Source organism: Ornithodoros turicata, chromosome 6 (genome assembly GCF_037126465.1).
Source record: "Ornithodoros turicata isolate Travis chromosome 6, ASM3712646v1, whole genome shotgun sequence".
In the NCBI taxonomy this organism is placed as follows: domain Eukaryota; kingdom Metazoa; phylum Arthropoda; class Arachnida; order Ixodida; family Argasidae; genus Ornithodoros; species Ornithodoros turicata.
The window spans coordinates 45,626,373-45,634,667 of NC_088206.1; the positions used below are offsets into that span (position 1 = coordinate 45,626,373).

An 8,295-nucleotide genomic window follows, 5' to 3' on the forward strand; every position below is an offset into this window, starting at 1 on the left:
AGATAGATTCAAGGAAAGCACTGCGGACTGCTGTAGGCGGAGGTTCTTTGTACTCAAACTGAGGGGTCCGTCTTATAGTCTGCATTCTTCAAATACGATTGGCAAAATCCGCTGCCAACCATACCTGCCGCTGCGGGTGAACGCGCAGTATCGTACGGAACTGAATGCCCGCCGAGAAATCTCGCTTTGACGACACAACCGAGGCATGTCAAATGAAGTCTGTGTACCTCGATATATTGGTCGTTGTTCCAAAAGATATACATAAAAAAAACTTGGAAATACACACACTACACTAACGCTGTGAAACAGCGCGCTGGATCCCGAAAGTCGTCGTAGCTCGTAGCCTCGTAGTTATATAGTTCTTCTTTCCACGGAAGTCGCTAATTGGATTATCGCAGTTATAAAACAGGTCGGCAGATTTCGAAGTATATACATACTTTTTATTTCCAGACATTGTGACAACAGTATATCGGTGTAAAAATGTTGGTTCTTGCTGAAAGTTGCTGTTGTAGTGCTCGATCATGTGACGGCATTCTGCGCGCTGATTGCAAGGGCGATTGACGTCATCCCAGTGGGATGACCAGATGCGTTTTCTATATATGCGTACGTTTTCTTGGTCTGACGCTAGGTGTGCCAGCGTCGGCGTGAACCGTGATGTTCAAAATTCGAGTTCACAAAAACTGCGAGGTGTTGAGGCATGCATTTTCGTATGTGAAGTAGCTTTTGTGTATTCTATCGGTGGCCACTACGGAAAAGTCTCTCCAGCTTCTGGTCAGAGACCCTTTAACATGTCTGAAGTGGGATAGACCCAGTAACGCAGTGACAACTCCCGGTAAGCAACGAAATTCGAAGCGCGATGGCGGCAAGTGACGCTAACCCTAATCACAAAGATGGACAAAGCAAGTCGTCGAGCGCGGTTAGTGCGACAGGTTCCGGCGAAAACGTCGATCAGAGCGACGTCGTCACCGTGCGTGAACTTTTGGGTGTGATTATGGAAAAGGACCGGCTAGTGTCAGACCTGCTGCGACGATTATCAACATCGCAAACATCGCAAGATGTGACAACATTTCAAGTCATGCCCGACCTAAGCAAGAACTTTGTGAATTTCGAAGCCACCGAAGACGCGGCATCGGTCAAGGAGTGGTTGGAGAATTTGCGGAGAACGTCAACGCTCCATAAGTGGCCCTCGAGTTTTCTTCTTGAGACCGCGAAGTGTCATCTCACGGGAGCAGCGAAGGATTGGCTGCGGGCACATAACGCTGAAATTACGTCATGGAAAGACTTTGAAGACCGTTTTCGACGCACTTTCGTTAGCCAAACACGAGCAGCGGAACGAAGGGGGCGTATGCAGGAACGCGTCCAGCAGAGAAGTGAAAGCACTGCGACCTATACGCTTGTGCAACAAGGCGAATCTTGATTTCTGCGACACACGTGAACAGGTGATCACAGGCCTGCGTTCAAGACAACTTAGCAGTATGCTATTAGGGAAAACGCACGACGATGAAGACGACCTCCTGCATGATATTCAGGAATTCGAAAGAATCGGCTATTGCTCTGAGGTGGAAGAAGAAGAAGAAGAAGAATCGACCGAGAAAGACAAGAGCGTGCTGGGGCTCAATCACTGATCTCTATGTATAAAGGCTGGATCGCGCATGGGAGAGGGGCTCGTGGGGGAGAGGCGTGCCTTCGCGCCGCCATGTTGGTGGGCCCTAAAGTGCTGTGTGCGCCCATAGAAAACAATGGGAGGCAACAGAGATTGTGAGTATTTATTGCGCTACAGGCGTCGATCATTGTTTGTCGTCACGCGATTTTGTAAGGTGCCAGTATACTGATGTATCCTAACAGTGTTTCACAGGTGTCCTGCCATTCGATTCTTAATTACGTTATGTTTTGCATTCCGAAACTAGACCGTCACTGCAGTGCAGCGCTGGGGATTGTACTACAGCACGTTTCACAGCCCATATTTCAGTAAGGTGCGATGTCAGTTCCACAACAATCATGCATAATCTCTCATACTGGGATCTGGGCAAAAATTGTTTCCGAAATAGTGGTAACGAAAAACATTTTTCTACTGTCATGGGACAAAGGAAATGTTCCCATAGAATCGCAGGCTATATAGTACCTTTGTTTTAGAGACGTGTTGACGTTTGGAATAAGTTATCAACCATTGCAACAGAGAGTCGTTTTTGCAGCAGCGCAACCCAAATAATTAGTTAGGATACGTCAGTTGGGTTAGGTTGGGCTACTTAGAAAGAGGTAACATTTTCTTGAATGTGATGAACACATAAGTCGATAACGACAACACAAGACCGTTTGAAGCTCAAGCAAATGTTACCTCTTTCTCTGGAGACAGCAGCTTGCTTACACCATGCGAGCTTGTTCATGATACGGATGTTACTTTGGTTACGTCAGGAGGTTTGGCTATTTATGTTAGTTTAGTTGGGTTAGGTCAGGTTAGGCGACACCAATTAGCAGTGTACCAGGGCATGGGCTGCACTGGGAGACCCCAGCATCAGACCATGCAAGAAACTAATAGCCTGGAATATATATCGATGTGTCACTTCTTACACACGTCTGATTTCCTGCAACGAGATGTCCTACTCCTGAAAAATTCAGTTGTCCGTAAAACGTAGCGCATGACTTTTGGAACTCATAAAAACCCCAGTGCATAGACACCGGCAAGTGCAACCAACTTGTCATTGTGTCTGCCTTCTCATTGTCCTCTCACCGTTTTCTTTTTTTTCTTCTTGTTTTATTTTAGCATGCGTCACCACACGCTTAATCCTAAACCACTTAAGGCACCAGAATTGTCCCCTAAGGCATGGGACAATTTTTTCTACCAGTGCAAGCTGGGACAATTATTTCTGGCCCCATTTTTCGCTACATCCCCACAGAATAAGTTGCTCACACGTTGCTCACGACAATGCACTTGATTGCAGTGGGCACCAGCCCAGTGGCACAACGATGTGGGCAACCACACTTGGTAGGCACGTGACAAATAACAATCCTTTGATATGACACAGCAAGACAGTCCCGCAAATGTGATCTTGGCTTTCCTTGTGCCACAAAATTTCAAATGCAGTGCTAGAAACCACGCACATGAAACATGAGGTAAACATTATTCTTAGAGCCCAAGGTTTTCAGGAAATATTTGGGGGGGGGGGGTAAAAATTGGGGAAATGAATGTGTGCTTGAAATTAATATGAATTCAGATGAAAAAAACAGCTAAATTGGGGAGGGGGGGAATTGGGCTCTATTACTGTAACGAACTGCGCACTGTTTGGTACAAACTGTGATGTAATTGCGTTTACTGCCGAACAAGCTGGTGTGCATTGCTATAGACATTTCAGTAAGGGCAATTTGCTCGGTAAAAGTCAGACTTCACCCTCAAGAGGCAACTTTCAATTAAGGGGAACATTAGAATGAATCCCTAAACTTTGGGCTCTGATTTATTTTGCAGAAAGAGGTAGTATAGTGCTGAAGAGGGTTAACACTAGTTTATTAACAGTTGTCCCTCTTGAAAGTAATTACTACAGGAAAGTAACATGGTACAAGTAACGAAGATTGACACAAATGTGCCATATGTATACTAGGTGCTTCATAAAGGTCCTCCGGCTGAATAGTTCATAAACAAGGTGGTGCTATCAAAAAGCTTTCATTTCACTGATCATTCCTGAGGTGTTGGCCAAGAACTCAGCAGTGGGAGAGTCATTTGCATGCTCTCATTGATTGAATAAAGCTCGTTTTAAACTTTTAAGCTTGTTAACTTTTTACTGTGGATGCCTTCAGTATTTCTGTTTTATTGATTTGAACCTTCAGCAAAAACTGTTCCAGACAAAGAAACACAGCATTTATATTTTAATGATTTCTAGTTAATTGGTTTCGGCGTACATATTTCTTGGACGGAGCAGTGTATCGATGCGCTCTTACACTTAGCTATGAGGCCGCCAAAGAAAGCTTTCTGATAGCATCACCTGTTTATGAATTATTCTGCTGGGGGACCATAGTGAAACAGCAGCTACACCTGGGCTCTGACTTTCTGTGCCAGTACAAAATTTCAGAAAATCACCTTAAGAAAATGCAGAACAAGGCATATGCCAGCTAAAATTGTGTATACGTAAAACTAAAAAGTAAGATAATCTCTTGTACTTATTAAATATGAAAATTGGAATCACTTAGGAAGTGAACGTGAGTAGTCACTGATTGTTAAAAACTATAATTCTTGACAACCTCTTACGCAGACGTGGCCTTGCGGTCACCTTCTCCGTGTACTGTTTGGCAATGTGATAAAGTCTTATCTTCCCATAACAGTCTGCAACGTGTTTTGCAAGGCGAATGACATGGTTTTCATCTGGACTGCACTCAAACATGTGCTGGCTCAAAGTAGGAAAAATGTCCAGTCTTGCAGACGTGCACAGAATGTCCTGCAAGACGGCCCTTGTGAGAAGCTGCCCAAGCTGAGCATTGGATGTCAAGATTCCTTCTGAGATATGAAGCATTTGACGAACACGTTTTTCTGTTGTTTTACAAATGGCGATGACACTCTGAGACGCACTAATCAGACCACCTCGAGACTTCCGACGAAGAAGAGCACTGTGTAGAGTTCTGTCTGTGAGAGCGTCGATGCAGTCAGCACAGGAGATCTTCCTTGTCACCATCTTGACAACGTACCCCGCGATGTACCCCACAACATCTTCAACAAAGGCTGACAGTTGCTCTGTATCAGGTACATCTGCGTAGTCGTGATCTTCAACACATTCACTCTGTGCAGTACCAAAATAGCGGGATGCATGAATGTCAAGTTCGTCAAGGGAAGTAGCTCCTGCTGCTGCTGCTGCTGTCACAGTCAGTATGCGTGTGGAGTCTTGGGCGATACAATTACCTCGTGCTGTAGGCTCGATTTCATGGTGAACAAGGAGCCTCTTGTATGCAGCCATGAAGTGTCCTGCCGTCGGGTTGTTGCACCACCCACCTTTACCCCTCAACGCACAAAAGAAAAGTTCGAGGTGGTCTTGAGAGAGTTTGTATGTGAGCAGGTACCTTAAGAGTGCATTATCTCCTGAAAGAAGATGGCTGCATAGGCTTTGAATGCTTGCCATGTTGATGAGGAATCCAAGGAAGCCTGTTTTTCGTGGGGATTCTAATATTGGCTTTCCAGATGCATCTTTCAGGTTGCCAATATACGCAGTCATCTCGTTGAAGAATGGAATCCAAAGGTGGCGGGTTGGATAACGGATGGGTGCTTCGAAGTTCTTTGCCAGGGGATTGCGGGAGTTCATGATGTCGAACAGACGATCGAACTTCCTGAGGAATTCCACTGTTGCCTCACATCCATGAAACATTGGATTGTTTATGTCCCTGTCACAGAACTCCAGAGCATCCGCCACACTTGAGCTGAGTGTCTGAGCTGCCAAATTCACCTTCATCTTCTGACTTCCCCAGTCAATGTGGGCAGCCTTGAGCTTGTTTCCAGCATGAAGCCCTTCCGATTGCTGCAGATTTTGGAGGGATACGAGGTAGGCCCACTTTATTGTGCTTCCACTGCTGTCTTTCAGGGTCCCCATTGTTGCCAGGGCATTACGAATCAGCTTCAGCATGTGGCAAGCATCGAGGATTACATGAACTCTCCAGGAAGAATCAGAAGGGTGCTGAAACCATGGCCTGATGTCGGGGCTTTTCATGTTTGCACCAAGGTCTTGAAACATGGTGAGGTTAGAGCCCAGGCCGTCACTCACAATTGCAGCTATCAGAATTCCAATGTCATGTAGCTTTTGAAGGCAGAGGCTCACAAGGTTTGCCTTTTCCTCCCCACTTAGGCTGTTGATCAGAAAGTATGCACATGGCACTTTCCAGTTACTGTCCAAAGCAACCACAAGGAATACAAGAGCTTGTGTAGCTGGTTCCTGACTGTCGTCATCAATGCCAGTACCTAGGTTTATGAAGCCATTAAAGGACTGTCCTGTGAACTGAATCTGCTTCTTTATGCTCATTTCATCGAGCATGAGTGAACACACGACACGTTTAGATAACTTCCGCTGCTCTTCTACTCTTACTTTCAAGGCATCAAAGGCTTCGTGTGTAAATCCTGGCTCACCATGGATTGCACTGTACCATGACCTGATTGTTGCCTGGTGCGGAAGTGCCAAATTGAATGTCTTTCTCACATACTCGTACGCCTTCGTGGAGTAGAACTGCAGTGTGAGAGCAAAACTACGTAGGGATGGGGGGTACTGCTCCCTGCTGATCTTCCCATGCTTGTTGTGTATAGTACGTAGCACCAAATCCAACTGCACGCCTGAAAGGGAGCCACGGAGAATGTCGCTGCACTGCTTTGAAACCAGTGACTTTTTCTGGAGGTCTTCAATCACACTTTCTGCAGTTACCACCTTTTTCTTTAGTCTCAAATTCTTCTGGTGGGTATGCTTCACTTTTTTGCTTGCACCTTCTAGTGCCTCAACTGCGACGTTCACCTTCAGTTTTAATGTACGAGGACTTTCCTGCACTACGTATGTATGGTCAGCTGCAAGACTACATGAGGCTTGTGACACTTCTGATGACGGCCCTGGTGTGCCCCAAGATGGTCCTGGCTGTGACGTGCTACCGATGGTATCCTGCTCTACTTTATGTCTAGTGGCAGGGGGCTTTCTTGGTTGTGCATTCTGTGTAACAAAGATGTAACGAAATATGCATTCGTCAATAAGTTCCAAGATGTTATGTTTGAAGAACAGAGACAATAAACGGTTTTAAGTTCAGCAGTTATTTATTGTCATTATGCATTTTGAAGGTACAGGGAATGTGCAAGGAGACGATACTTTTATTTCAAAAATGATGACGTATGGGGGCGCTATGCAAAACTACTGAATCCAATTTGACATTGGAATGAGTAATGACGTGCAAACACCACCCTTTTATTTATCCATGTATGCTGATCTCTGTATAGTGGGCTCTCATTAATGTAAGCTCTGATAATTCACACTTGTGGGCAGTTTATTTTGTCTGGTTACTTAAGTGTCCTACAAAAGGGGATCAAACTACTGTAGCTCAAACAAGTTCAAAATTTTGGGTTGGCAGGCTATGTGTCCAGTGTATTAAAAATTCGAACGGCACTTGTGCTAATTTCACGCTTTTCATTCCTTTATAAGATATGACTACTTTGAAGGAATGGCTACCACAAATCTGCTTCCGTAAAACAAACCTTTCAGTAGGTCGCACTCTGACAGCCTCTGCTGTTGCAAATTTCCAGAATGTGAAATCTTCAAAACTGTGTCATTTTTTAAGATGTTTACAGTTTTGCAAGCAGTTGAGATGCTGAGAGGACACTCCCATTGCAGCTAAAATTATTACAGAGCGTTTCAGGGGTCCAAAAGGAAACTTGTGGCAGCATAAAGGTAACCAACAGTAGATGTAAGCAACGTGGGTCACTAATTTGTACCTTGCGGCCCATGTTTAGATGTGTATGTGTAGTAATCAACACAATAATCACCAGTCCCCTGCTGGTTTGAATTACTGAGAGTCTACTGTACATATGTGGTTCACATCTATGACAGTTAATGCAGAGCAATCACACACTATCCAGAATAGCTTAAAAAATTTTGATGTGATGCATAAGCTTTTACTTTTTGGAGGTGCTGTGGAAAATCAAACTTTGTTGGTACTGCGTCGGTCTTAAGGCGCACTGTCTGCCCAGTCCGGTCAAAGCAGTCTTCCTCAAAATGCCTGCTGCAGATCACCGAGGTCTTTGATGGTGTCCAGTCTTTTCTGCGCAGGTTCTGCACCCATTTTTTGAGTATGACAGGGCGGCTATGAGGAAACCTGTATCAAGAGATCACGTCTTATATACTGTCACAAATAACATTGCATGCAACCAATTATTAATGGAGTTGTTGCAAGAAGCTGACAACAAAGGTCAGACACAAAAGAGCTAGATGACGCACCCCAGTGACATTATCGCAACGGAGACATTCTTTGTCAGTTCATAATCACAGATGTAATAGCGATAGAGGGACAAAGGACGAGACAAATACAGCACATGCTTTACAAATAAAAGTCTTTGGTTGGCAATACACTGCTGTGTTCGTCTCGTCCTTTGTCCCTTTCGTCGTCTCCTCGCATTGGGGTTTTCTATCGATTTAAAATGGATCACCAACCCGTCCGGGTTTCAACTTTGTTTCAGGATCACAGTTGTCTCACGACGTAAAGCCCCACATCCCTTGTTACGACTTAACACTAAAACAGTAAAGAACGCAAACACATAAAGGATGAGACTTTCCTCGCGAAGCTGATTCAAAAAGATGA

General features: G+C 44.8%; 1 long non-coding RNA gene across 4 annotated transcripts; it reads left to right on the forward strand.

Annotated features, from left to right (window-relative positions):
* Positions 1-1,625: 1,625 nt before the first annotated feature.
* On the forward strand, positions 1,626-5,971 carry LOC135396602 (uncharacterized). 4 transcript variants are annotated; one of them, XR_010423463.1, is made up of 3 exons: positions 1,626-1,758; positions 5,556-5,706; positions 5,817-5,971. It is a non-coding gene; the product is annotated as an uncharacterized LOC135396602 (long non-coding RNA). The 4 variants fall into 4 exon arrangements; XR_010423462.1 differs by lacking the exon at positions 1,626-1,758 and adding an exon at positions 2,150-3,111; XR_010423464.1 differs by lacking the exon at positions 1,626-1,758 and adding an exon at positions 3,187-5,516 and having other exon boundaries at positions 5,574-5,706.
* Positions 5,972-8,295: the final 2,324 nt, after the last annotated feature.